Genomic DNA, 13516 nt, shown 5'->3' on the forward strand with positions numbered 1-13516 from the left:
CGCCTCGTTGCTCGAAGGTAAGGCCAGGGTCCAGGTCGCCTAGCCGTGGGCAAGGACCATGGGTGGGGCCCTCGGCACACTCCCCGCACCCCAGGCAGGACCGGGGAGGAGGGACGACAAGAGCGCAGGGTCAAGATGCTAGGCCGGCGCGTCCGCCTCCCCGGCGAGCCACGCGTCGCGCGCGGCAGGTCGGCACGAGGTGCTCAGGGTCAGCGGAGAGCTCGCAGCAGGCGAAGGGCGCTTCTCGGGAGATTTCACTACCCTGGCAGAAGGGACCCTAAAGAATCATGATCAGAAGGACAAGCAGCGCTTAGGAAATTACAAAGATTAGGTACTCATTCGTCTATGGCAATATACTTCCTCTGCTTCAATGGCCGGAAGGCATCACCACTGCAGCTTGGAGACACCTTCCTCTTGCGGAGGCTTCGAAGTTCAGTCGGAGCTGGCCAAGGCCCTGGGCGCGGTCGCCAAAGCAGGGGACAGCTAGTGCGGCACCGGAGGAGGCAACGTCAGGAGTGCGGGGCTGCGTGGGTTTCGCAGGCCTCACCCCGCAGCGGCTCGCCAGGGCCTCGGGGGCTTCAACCTCAGGAGCGCCGGACTGCACCGCTCCTCCGGCCGCTTCCTCAGGGTGTCTCACGCGAGTCCCGAGGGTCGGTGTCGGTGTCAAAATCGGCAGATCTCGGCATCTAAGGATCGATGGTAACAGGAGAAAAGGGACACGATGTTTACCCAGGTTCGGGCCCTCTTGATGGAGGTAATACCTACGTCCTGCTTGATTGACTTTGATGAGTATTGGGGTTACAAGAGTTGATCTACCACGAGATCGTAATGGCTAGACCCTAATTGTCTAGCATGTATGATTATGATTGCCTCTATGAACTAAACCCTCCGGTTTATATAGACATCGGAGGGGGCTAGGGTTGTACAGAGTCGGTTTACAGAGAAAGGAATATTCATATCAGCACGCCAAGCTTGCCTTCCACGCAAAGGAGAGTCCCATCCAGACACGGGGGAAAGTCTTCTATCTTGTATCTTCACGGCCCATTAGTCCGGCCGATATCGCATGGCCCGGACGCCCGAGGACCCCGTAATCCAGGACTCCCTCAGTAGCCCCCGAACCAGTCTTCAATGACGACGTGTCCGGCGCGCAAATTGTCTTTGGCATTGCAAGGCGGTTCCTCCTCCTCAGATCTCCAAGCATCTGATCCAAAGGACTGTATTCGGATCTACATCTTTGGTCTTCGGTCTTCGGCTTTACATTAAATTTATATCCTTTGGCTTCTACGCCATCGCCGCTCCAGCTCCCACATGTCAGACAAATACGAAGGGTCCAAGCATTTTTACACATAACACCCAGGCCTTGCAAGGAAGGCGTCTATTTAAGGAGATTGAATCTCAGATGCCATTCCAAACCAGGCAGAAAATCCTTAGAGCTTGCCACAAGAAACCATGCAAACATGGCCAGCGCTCCCAGTTCTTCTGCCCGCCCCCACGGTCCGCAAGAAGGCGATTGGGAGAGCTGTTCTGTATCCCACGCCCAGCTGACCAAGCTCCAGATGCAGGGATATCTCCCCCCTGCGGATCTAGTCCCCGTTCTGGCGGGATTAACCTCCTTTACGGGCGAAGCCCTACCGGAAAATTTCCCTAATCCCTTAGAAGGGGAGCGAGTGTGCTTTGGTTCCTTTTTATTAAGAGGCGTCGGATTTCCAATCCATCCTTTCCTCCGAGGTCTCCTGGAGTACTATGGCCTCAATCCGCACAACCTCACGCCAGGCTCCATTCTACACATCGTGGGCTTCGTCGCTCTTTGCGAGCTGTTCCTAGGCTGTGAGGCCCATTTTGAATTATGGAGGAAGCTTTTCTGCCGCGTCCCTCGCTCCCAAAAGGGATCCATATTCGAGGTGGGCGGCACCAAAGTGTGGCGCATAGCCGGAACAGGATACCTATCCGGCACTCCAAAGAAGGCATCCGAAGAGTGGCCCTCGGAGTGGTTCTATATTGAAGACGTTGTTCTTTTGGACCCAATCACTATAGGAATCAGCTACTTTGCCGTCTGCCACGGCAGACGGCAAAGGCAAGGATGGCGGACGGCAAAGGCCTTTGTCGTCTGCCGTGGACGGCAAAAGGCTCCGGCAAAGTAGGATACCGTAAAGAGCTTCTTTGCCATCTGCTTTCTGAAGCGGACGGCAAAGGGGCCTTTGCCATCAGCGGTGGACGGCAAAGATGCCCTCCCTTTTCCGTCTGCCAAACGCAATCTTTGCCGTCAGCCTCGTAAAATCACCGACAGCAAAGAACTTAATAAATATTAAAAAAAATGTTCGGTGTGCAGCCTGTCCGGCGTCCTGCGTTTGGCGTGTCCGGTGCCCGGCGAGCAGTACTCCAACAATACAAACCGACGAGAGGAATGAACGGACGACGATAAACACTACAGTACCATCAACACTTGCTCCAAGAATCGACAAATGAATTTCACAATACATTACCCACAAACACTACAGTATACACGAACAAATTACAAGAGATTTGATTTAACGAGGAGCTCCAATCCGCCCGCGGCTGCCTGAATTTTCCAATAGCCCGTTAAAGGAACGCCACAACTGGCGCCCCCGGAGCCTCGAGTAGGAGGACAGTGCGGAAGTTAAGAAATTAATGGACAAGATAAAGGTACTCACCCAGTCCGGACTGTCCATAATTGAAGTCATGGCGATTTCCATAACGCGCGGTGTCCAACCGCTCCAATCCAGAGGACTCCCCATGTGGAACTACAACAGGGAGGATGATACATCCCGCTATAGGCGCAAGGGTCCGGATAACTTCACCGCCCTGGCCGCCATGTTGGCTGATCTTTACAAAGGGGGGAAAGAGGAATTCACTCGCCTCAAGTGCCGAGATGGCTTTTCCATGACAACCCCCCTAGCTGGGTAAGCTTTCAATCCACCACCTCACTTAGTATTCTTCCTGAGTCGTAATTAGTCAATCTTAACCGGACCATTTTTACCAGGAATGGAGAAACGCTACTCCGGGGATATACGGCCCCGCTCCGCAGCCGAAGGACCATAATCGGGACCTGGATCCTGGTTTCAAGGAGGATCCGGATATATCCGTGGAGCTCAAGGAGGGGGTCTTTTATCAGGCGGGCTATGACGGCACAGAAGTGGCCATCGAAGCTGATTACCCCGGCCTTCTTCCGTCTTCCCACGTAAGTGCCCAGGGAGCATCTCCTCCAAAAGAGTCTTCCCATCATGCCTCACCCGCTGCACTGTCTCATGCTTCAAAGGGGCAGCGCTCGTCTCGCCATGCCGCATCGGGATCGTCCCTTGATAAGGGTACGCCGACACAAGGCGGATCTTCGAAAATAATGGCAGAACGGCGATTCTTCCAAGCTCCGTCCTTCATCAAAAAGGTACAGCTTTTGAGACGCCATGTGGCAAGCATACCGAACCGTGACATTTTTCTCCTCCCGCATATTTCAGGAAGAGCACTCACCGGACTATATCCGGAGACCTCGCCGGACACACATCCATCAATCCGACCCCGGACCCTGCCTCTAGAGCTGGAGTCGATACGGGTGCCATGCCGGACTATCCTCTGTCCGACGATTCGGACAATGTATCTGTCACCAACTCCGAGGTGGAGAGTGCCATGAACCATCGGCGCTGGAGGGCCGCCATGCGCGATCCTACCTTTACTGAAGAGGCATTTAATGCCTTTTGATACGTCTCCAACGTATGTATAATTTTTGATTGCTCCATGCTATATTATCTACTATTTTGGACAATATTGGGCTTTATTATCCTCTTTTATATTATTTTTGGGACTAACCTATTAACCAGAGGCCCAGCCCAGAATTGCTGTTTTTTGCCTATTTTAGAGTTTTGCAAAAAAAGAATATCAAACGGAGTCCAAACGGAAAGAAACCTTCGGGAGCGTGATTTTTGGAACGAACATGATCCAGGAGACTCGGACCCTACGTAAGAGAAGCTTCCAGGAGGCCACAAGGTAGGGGCGCGCGCCCACCCCCCAGGGCGCGCCCTCCACCCTCGTGGGCCCCCTGTTGCTCCACCGACGTACTTCTTCCTCCTATATATACCTACGTACCCCCAAACAATCAGATACAGAGCCAAAAACCTAATTCCACCGCCGCAACCTTCTGTACCCACGAGATCCCATCTTGGGGCCTGTTCCGGAGCTCCGCCGGAGGCGGCATCCATCACGGAGGGCTTCTACATCAACACCATAGCCTCTCCGATGAAGTGTGAGTAGTTTACCTCAGACCTTCGGGTCCATAGTTAGTAGCTAGATGGCTTCTTCTCTCTTTTTGGATCTCAATACAATGTTCTCCCCCTCTCTCATGAAGATCTATTCGATGTAATCTTCTTTTTGCGGTGTGTTTGTTGAGACCGATGAATTGTGGGTTGATGATCAAGTTTATCTATGAACAATATTTGAATCTTCTCTGAATTCTTTTATGTATGATTGTTTATCTTTGCAAGTCTCTTCGAATTATCAGTTTGGTTTGGCCTACTAGATTGATCTTTCTTGCAATGGGAGAAGTGCTTAGCTTTGGGTTCAATCTTGCGGTGTCCTTTCCCAGTGACAGTAGGGGCAGCAAGGCACGTATTGTATTGTTGCCATCGAGGATAACGAGATGGGTTTTTTTATCATATTGCAGGAATTTATCCCTCTACATCATGTCATCTTGCTTAAGGCGTTACTCTGTTTTCATGAACTTAATACTCTAGATGCATGCTGGATAGCGGTCGATGAGTGGAGTAATAGTAGTAGATGCAGGCAGGAGTCGGTCTACTTGTCTCGGACGTGATGCCTATATACATGATCATACCTAGATATTCTCATAACTATGCTCAATTCTGTCAATTTCTCAACAGTAATTCGTTCACCCACCGTAAAATACTTATGCTCTTGAGAGAAGCCACTAGTGAAACCTATGGCCCCCGGGTCTATCTTCATCATATTAATCTTCCAACACTCAGTTATTTCCTTTGCTTTTTACTTTTCTTTTATTTTACTTTGCATCTTTATCACAAAAATACCAAAAATATTATCCTATCATATCTATCAGATCTCACTCTCGTAAGTGACCGTGAAGGGATTGACAACCCCTTACCGCGTTGGTTGCGAGGATTTATTTGTTTTGTGTAGGTGCGAGGGACTCGCGCGTAGCCTCCTACTGGATTGATACCTTGGTTCTCAAAAACCGAGGGAAATACTTACGCTACTTTGCTGCATCACCCTTTCCTCTTCAAGGGAAAACCAACGCAGTGCTCAAGAGGTAGCAAGAAGGATTTCTGGCGCCGTTGCCGGGGAGGACTACGCAAAAGTCAACATACCAAGTACCCATCACAATCCCTTATCTCCCGCATTACATTATTTGCCATTTGCCTCTCGTTTTCCTCTCCCCCACTTCACCCTTGCCGTTTTATTCGCCCTCTCTTTTCCGTTTGCCTCTTTTCGCTCGTCTTCCTTTCGCCATGTCTGAATTTGGGGAGGTTATCGCTAATGAAGGCAATAATAACAACTTGGGAAATTTTGATGCTTTCGATGATCCTCTTGAGGAACCTACTATCTTGCGCACCAAAAAATCTCGAGTCGGTAGCAGTAATGTTATTGGGAAAGGAGTTATTCAAGATTTCTTTACTTGTGCCGGTGCTTTGCCCATTATGGGTGCCTCTATTCTTCATAAAACTAGTAGCCTTGCGGATGCAATATCTTTGCTTGTAGTTGAACTTGAAAGGCAATTTCTTCATATGCATCCTTGCATACAAAGAATTTTCCTAGAATTTTCTAATATTGAGCATTCTTCTGTTAAGCGTGCCGCCACTATCTTTTTGGCTCATGAGTTTAGATTCATAATGAAAGAGGCTAGAGAAATCTTTGCGCATTATAGGGTAGATGCTAGCCATCCTCCCATAGAAGCTATCCTTTTTAATCAAGAAGACATGATGCATTTACATTCTTTGGATCATATTGCTTATAATGAAAATCTTAGGAAAAAGGTTCCCGCCGATGTTCTAGTTTATAGAATTTCCGAACTTAATGATGATTTTGCTATTCAGAATAATGGATTAGATTTTCCTGTTGAACAAAGGCTTGTGACTTTTTGCCAAAAGAATGCTTGTAATGATGAATTGGTTGTGCAATACAAAGGGCCTAGGGAGGAACCCATACCTCCCGAGATTGATCTTGGGGACTTTTGTCCCATTAAATTTAGCCCTATTGATTATTTTTGCTTGCCTCAAAGAAAACTTGCTGCTGAACGTAGAGAATATGAGAAAAGTTTTCATGACTTGCCGTACCATTATTATGGCAATACCTAGATCTATCCTTGCTTTTATGCCTAGCTAGGGGCGTTAAACGATAGCGCTTGTTGGGAGGCAACCCAATTTTATTTTAGTTTTTTTTCTTTTGCTTCTGTTTAGGAATAAATCTTTGATCTAGCCTCTGGTTAGATATGTTTTTATGTTTTAATTAGTGTTTGTACCAAGTTAAACCTATAGGATCTTCTTGGATGATAGTTATTTGATCTTGCAGAAATTTCCAGAAACTTTCTGTTCACGAAAACAATTGTTAAAAATCACCAGAACGTGATAAAATACTGATTCCAATTGCTGCTGATCAATAAACAAATTTCCTAGGTCGTCCTATTTTGGCTGATGTTTTGGAGTTCCAGAAGTTTGGGTTAGTTACAGATTACTACAGACTGTTCTGTTTTTGACAGATTCTGTTTTTCGTGTGTTATTTGCTTATTTTGATGAATCTATGGCTAGTAAAATAGTTTATAAACCATAGAGAAGTTGGAATACAGTAGGTTTAACACCAATATAAATAAAGAATGAGTTTATTACAGTACCTTGAAGTGGTCTTTTGTTTTCATTCGCTAACGGAGCTCACGAGATTTCTGTTAAGTTTTGTGTTGTGAAGTTTTCAAGTTTTGGGTGAAAGATTTTGATGGATTATGGAACAAGGAGTGGAAAGAGCCTAAGCTTGGGGATTCCCATGGCACCCCCAAGATAATCTAAGGACCCCAAAAAGCCAAAGCTTGGGGATGCCCCGGAAGGCATCCCCTCTTTCGTCTACTTCCATCGGTAACTTTACTTGGAGCTATATTTTTATTCACCACATGATATGTGTTTTGCTTGGAGCGTCTTTGTCGGGTGGTAGGTGCGACATAGGCCAACGGGTGGCTTATCATTGTGGGAGATAGTAAGACATCGCCGGTGCCTGGAAACGGGATAAGGCGAAGACATGCACGCCGGCGAATCTTACCTAGGTTCGGGGCTCTCCGTGGAGATAACACCCCTAGTCCTGCTCTGCGGGGTCTCCGCATGATCACTAGATCAACACAAGTGGCTACAAGTGGCTCCTTGAGCTGTTTGGCTAGAGGAAGAAGAAGGGCAAGGCTAGCTCTCCTCTTCTATCTATGTGGTGTCTAAACCTCTAAGAGATCAACCCTTTGCATGGGTGCCCTGGGGTTTATATAGGCCTACCCCCCAGGGGTACAATGGTAATCCAGCTGGATGCGGGTCCAGGCCATCAGTGTCTGTATCCGCCGGCTTCTCCGCTGGCCGCTGGGGCCCGCCGACTGGTGGGTCCCGCCGGCTGCAGGCCCCTTGGCCAACAGGCCGGGCCCACCGCCTGGGGTCTTGTCGGCGGCTGGTTACTTTAGGCTCGCCCCTGATGACGAGGGTTTTGCTGGGGTAAGCATGGCTACAGTGCCGCCGCCTGGAGGGCTCTTACTGTAGCCTTACCTCGTCTTGTCTCCTTAATGGTGCACATACTTCGAGGGAGGGAGGTAGCCGGCTGACGGGGGCCGGCTACGTCCCAGGCCGACTGGGGGAGGCTTGGCCGCCTTCGGGTGTCTCTCTGGCTGGTGGGGCCCGCCACCTATGGGCCGTACTGACAGCCTATCGTGGATGGCGTCATGGTCAACATGGCAACAGTGCTGCGCCGGATGGCGCACTGTGGCCACGCGTGCTCCGGGATTCGTGGGTGGCAGGCTCTACTGTAGCCACGCCCTGTCTCATCGCCGTTATGGGGGTGCAGACTTTGAGGGGGGACGCCTGGCCGCCTGCCAGGAGCCGGCCTTCTCATAGCCGGCTACTGGCAGTCGGCCCTTTTCGCGAGGGCCAGCATAGCCTTGCCGCCATCCGGAAGCCGGCCGGTGGGCCAGCCGGCCATAGGAAGGCGGTCATGTGTCTTGGACGCTTGAGGGCTTGTTCTGCCTAACAATTTTTGAAGAGCCAGGGGGAACCGGCTAGACTACCCGTGGTTATTTACTCCGACAGTAGTCCCCGAAGCTGGTTGGGCTTCGCGGCTGAAAGGAGGATGAGAAGCTCGACCAGCTTCCTATCTTGAAGAGCCAGCAGCTAGGAGCCGGCTTTGATCAGGTGAGACGTCTAGGTGAGGGTTTGAAGCTTGAAGGCGGGAACCAGCTGGCGCACATGCTAGGCTGCGGGCTGGCCGCTCGCCGCCTGCACGCCACGTGGCATCCTTGGCTGGAAGGGCCGCTAGCCCACGCGAGCGACGGGACATTGCCGCAGGCCGGGGCCCGCCACTTCCGCGCTGCGGCCCATGGGTGGATCTTCTGTGGCCCGAATGGGCCATTCGTCTTCCAACGACAGTTTCTGCACGCCGTTAGGGCAGAATAATCGCGAGACGTGGGGGAGTGGGCGCAGTTAATCCCACGTCCCCCCCTCGTGCCTCGCCTCCTCGGCTTCGCTGTACGAGGCTATAAATAGGGGGAGTAGGAGGAGCGGCAGACGCTCGCACGCTCACCCTCGCTCTGCCACTTTCTTCTTCTTCCTCCTCTCCGTCGCTGCAACTACTCGCCGCTGCGCCGCTCCTCCAGACATCGCACTACCCCGCAGCTTCTCCGCCGCGGGGCTGCGCTTTCGCCGCCACCGTGCTTTTTCCATCGGCCTCTCGCCCTCATGTCGCGTGGCGGAGACTGGGACGGCTCCAACGTCCACGACGATCACATCGACTTCCTCCGCAAGATGCGGCGGTTGCCCGGCCGGGATTATGTGCGGGTCTGTCTTGCGCCGGAGAAGGAGATCTCACCGGCGCCGGAGGAGGCCGAGCGGGTGATCTTCCGCTCGCACTGCCTGCGCGGCCTCGGCCTACCTGCGAGCGACTTCTTCTGCTCCTTCCTCGAGTTTTACCAGCTCCAGCCGCACCACCTTACCCCAAACACGGTGGTGCTGCTGTCTGCCTTTGTCACTTTGTGCGAGGGATTCCTCGGCGTCCTTCCCACCCTCAAGCTCTGGGGGGAATTCTTCCAGTCCAAGCTTGGCACCGCCATGAGGGGCGTGCCAGCTCAGAGCGGCGCCTTCATCGCGATGCGGAGGCCGGTGGCCGACAATCCCTTTCCTCCCATCACGCTGATCCTGTCGGTGAAGCTCTGGCAGCAGTCCTATTTCTACGTGAAGAACGTCGCTTCGCAAGGCGACTACGTCAACTTGCTGGCTTATGTAGCCGGCCCGCCGGCTGGGAGGCGGCCCCAATGGTCCTATCGGGCCAAAACACTATCGCCTGCTGGAGCCGCCGCCGTCGCCCGACTTCGGGTACTGGTCCAGTCGGAGGGACTGACCGGGCCTGACCTGCTGGCCGCCTTCGTGGCACGCCGGGTGCTCCTGCTCCAAGGCCGCCCTCATACGATTTGTCAAATGAGCGGCCACCTCGATCCGAGTCGGCTATGCACCAAGGAGATGCCTCACGCAGAGGTAGCTCATATGGTGAACTACCTTGCTAACTGCAAGCTCACCGACGAGTGGCAGTTTGGCAAGGAGCCGTACTCCACGCCAATCCCCCGCCTTTGGTAAATTTTCTTCTCTTTTCCTCTTCATTTTCTCTGTTGCTGAGTTCTTCCTGGCCGACTTTAACCAGTCGGCTTGTTTTTGACAGAGCCCCCTCCTTCGATCGGCAGCCGGAGCCGCTGGGGTGGAACACCAGTACCTCCTCGACCGGGCAACGGACGACTTGGACGACCCCGACTTGGGGCGGCCGCTCTGGACGACGACGCCGTGGGGGTAGGCGGCGAGGCAGGCAGCTCCGGGTTCGGAACCAGCTTCGAGGACTGGCGGGATGACGACGAGGCTGAAGTCGTCCCGCGCCGTCAGCCGGCGTCCGATCATCAGGGCGCGGGTTCATCCGCTGCGCCGGCTGCTCGAGGCGGCGCGCAGAAACGCCGGGCCGCGCCGATCCTTTTCGGCAGTCGGCCGAAGAAGCCCAAGAGTGCGGCGGTGGCGACTAAGCGGGACGAGGCGGCCGCCAAGGCCGCCCGCTTTCGCAAGGTGGTGAAGCAGCCGCAGATGGTTTCGGCGTAAGTGTTAATTCTCTCGCGTATTCCTTCCTATTTTTTGTTGATATTCTTCTGAGTCTTTGTCTTGACTTAAAAAACAGGGCTCCGCTTTCTCTTGAGCGGACCGCTGCCGCCTCCGTGGTTGGAGCGGTGGGAGGATCTGCAAGCGCCCGCCGCGTGGACCCTCGTGCCGAGCTTCAAGCGGCGATGGAGCAGAATGCGAGGGAGGCGCGGGAGGAGCGGGAGGCGGAGGAGCTGAGGGCGGCCGCTGCCAAGGTGGCGCAGGAGACGACGGAGGAGTCGGCGGAGGCACAAGCCGACGCAGTGGCCAAGGCTCAGGTGGAGGCTGCAGCCGCAGAGAGGGCGGAAGAGGCCCTGCGTAACCGGCCTCCGCTACTTGTCGTCCCCCTTCACGATGTGGTGCCCGAGATCCCGGTGCCCCCGCCGGAGGAAGCCGGTGACAACCAGCCGGTGATGGAGAGGGAGGAGGGCGACGTCGTCGTCCTGGAGAGGGAGGCGGCACCGCCATCGCCGACTGGGGCGGACCAAGGCAGCCGGCCTAGCGCGCTGCCCGTGCAACCGGCTGGAGGCGAGCCGGCAGCGAGGGCAGACCTTGTGGTCCGGTCGCCATCGCGCCAGCGTGCAGGGAAGGCGACTTCGGCGCCGGACCCACCGAAGGCCGCGGGCTCTAGCTCATCGGCCCAGGATCTGGAGACGGCCAGCGCCAGCTCGCCGGGGTGGACGCCGGGTGGTGGGACGACCGTGCTGAACGTGGCGGCGCAAGAAGTCCAGAACCGGCTTCAATCCCAGGCCACCGTGCTGAAGCAGTATACTCAAGAGTTCCTCGCGACGCAGACGGCCATTCGGGTGAGTCTTCCCACTTTTTTGTTTCTTGTTCTTGATTTCTTCCATGGGGGCGCGTCAGCAAACCCACTGGGTGTAGTCCCCGAGTTCCGAGTCGGCTGCTGAGCAGGCGGCTTGGAACTTCTTAGTAGACTTTGATTGCTATCTTGTTCTTATTCGCTCCTCTGTCCTATTTGCAGGACTATCACAACCTCCGCGCAGCTACCTTCAACTCCCAGGGCCGGGAGCTGAACCAGAAGACCATTGATCTGACTGAGAGCCGAAGTAAGTGCTTCATCTTTTATCTCACGTGGGGGCGCGTCAGCGCACCCACTGGGTGTAGTCCCCGAGATTCGGGCCGACTGCTGAGTAGTCAGGCTGGATCTTTCCTGGCGACTTCTTTCTTATTGCTTTTTTCTTCTTTACCATATCTGCAGAAGCCAATGCCGACCTGAGGGAGCAGTTGGGTGGGGCCCAGACTGCCCTTCGCGCCAAGGAAGCCGAGTACAACGCCTTGGCTCAGGAGCGTGACCGCTTGGTCAAGAAGCTGGCCGACCAGGAGGAGAGCCATAAGGCGGCCCTGAAGGCGGCGCAGGATAGCGAGGCCGCCCGCCAAGCCGAATATGAGACCGAGGCGGCGAGCTGGGCTGAGGCAAGGAAAGCGCTGAGCGACGGCTACGGCCAGATCGAAGATTTGGTTGACGGTAGTGTTGGGAACGTAGCAATAATTCAAAATTATCCTACGTGTCACCAAGATCAATGTAGGAGATGCTAGCAACGAGAGAGAGGGAGTGCATCTTCATACCCTTGAAGATCTCTAAGCGGAAGCGTTACAAGAACGCGGTTGATGGAGTCGTACTCGCAGCGATTCAAATCGCGGAAGGTCCGATCTAGCGCCGAACGGACGGCGCCTCCGCGTTCAACACACGTACAGCCCGGGGACGTCTCCTCCTTCTTGATCCAGCAAGGGGAGAGGAGAAGTTGAGGGAGAACTCCAGCAGTACGACGGCGTGGTGGCAATGGAGCTCGTGGTTCTTCGGCAAAGCTTCGCTAAGCACTACGGAGGAGGAGGAGGTGTATGAGGAGGGAGGGCTGCGCCAGGGAAGAGGTGCAACTGCCCTCCCACCCCTCCACTATATATATGGGCAAGGGGAGAGGGGAGGCGCCCTAGGGTTTCCCCTAGGGGGCGGCGGCCAAGCAGATTGGATCTCCCTAGGGAAAATCCTAGGGAGACTTGCCCCCAAGCCAAGCAGGTGGAGGCTTGCCTCCCAAGCCAGGTGGAGGCGCCCACTACAGGAAATAGCTATTTTGCCGTCTGCCACGGCGGACGGCAAAGGCTCGAACGGCGGACGGCAAAGGCCTTTGCCGTCAGCCGCGGACGGCAAAAGGCTCCGGCAAAGTAGGCTACGGTAAACAGGTCCTTTGCCGTCTGCTTTTTATGGCGGACGGCAAAGAGGAGGGACGGCAAAAATACTGGACGTCCGCCAGCGTTAGTCCGTTAGGCGGCTAACGGCGGCCTTTGCCGTCTGCCAGCGGACGGCAAATTTGAGCGCCTCTTTGCCGTCCGCCAGTTGACGTCAGCAATGCGTCAGCGCCCGCTATTTTTTGCCGTCTGCCACGGCGGACGGCAAAGGCAAAGTCTTTGCCATCAGCTTAGCTTTGCCGTCCGCCACGGTAGGCAAATTTGCCAAATGGCCCATCTCTCAGGAAGCACAGGTGGGCGCCACGTGCCCCCTTTGCCGTCTGCCACCGATGGCAAAGGTGTCTTTGCCGTCCGCGGCGGACGGCAAAGAGCCCACTGCCTCTTTTTATTCTGTTTTTCTTATATCCAACAATTATCACAGGAAATATATCACAGCAAATATATCACAGGAGCCAGCACATATATATCCAACATAATAAATATCCAGCACATATATATCCATACATACATAGTAGGTTGCACATAGTTCCATCGATCCATACATATTACAATATGCAAAGTTTCATCATAGCAATCTAGTTTCATCATAGCAATCTAGTTTCATCATAGCAAGCGAGTAGAATACAAGAAGTGCATCAAAGGAAAAAACAAGCAATCCATCATAGAAAGCTGGCTTCCGTGAAGTGAACGAAACCTGCAAAATGACAAATAAGAAAGTTAGAAAAAGAAGACTAGAAGAAGAATTAGATTAGAAGAAAAAGAATAGAAGAAGAAGACTAGAAGAAGAAGTATATGCCATTTATTAACTAACTTAGGTGAACTGGATCATTTATGAGCTAAATTAGTTGAAATGGATCGTTTATGAGCTAACTTAGGTGAAATGGATCATTTATTAGCTAACCTAGGTGAAATGGATCGTTTATGAGCTA

Source organism: Triticum aestivum, chromosome 5D (genome assembly GCF_018294505.1).
Source record: "Triticum aestivum cultivar Chinese Spring chromosome 5D, IWGSC CS RefSeq v2.1, whole genome shotgun sequence".
Taxonomy (NCBI): domain Eukaryota; kingdom Viridiplantae; phylum Streptophyta; class Magnoliopsida; order Poales; family Poaceae; genus Triticum; species Triticum aestivum.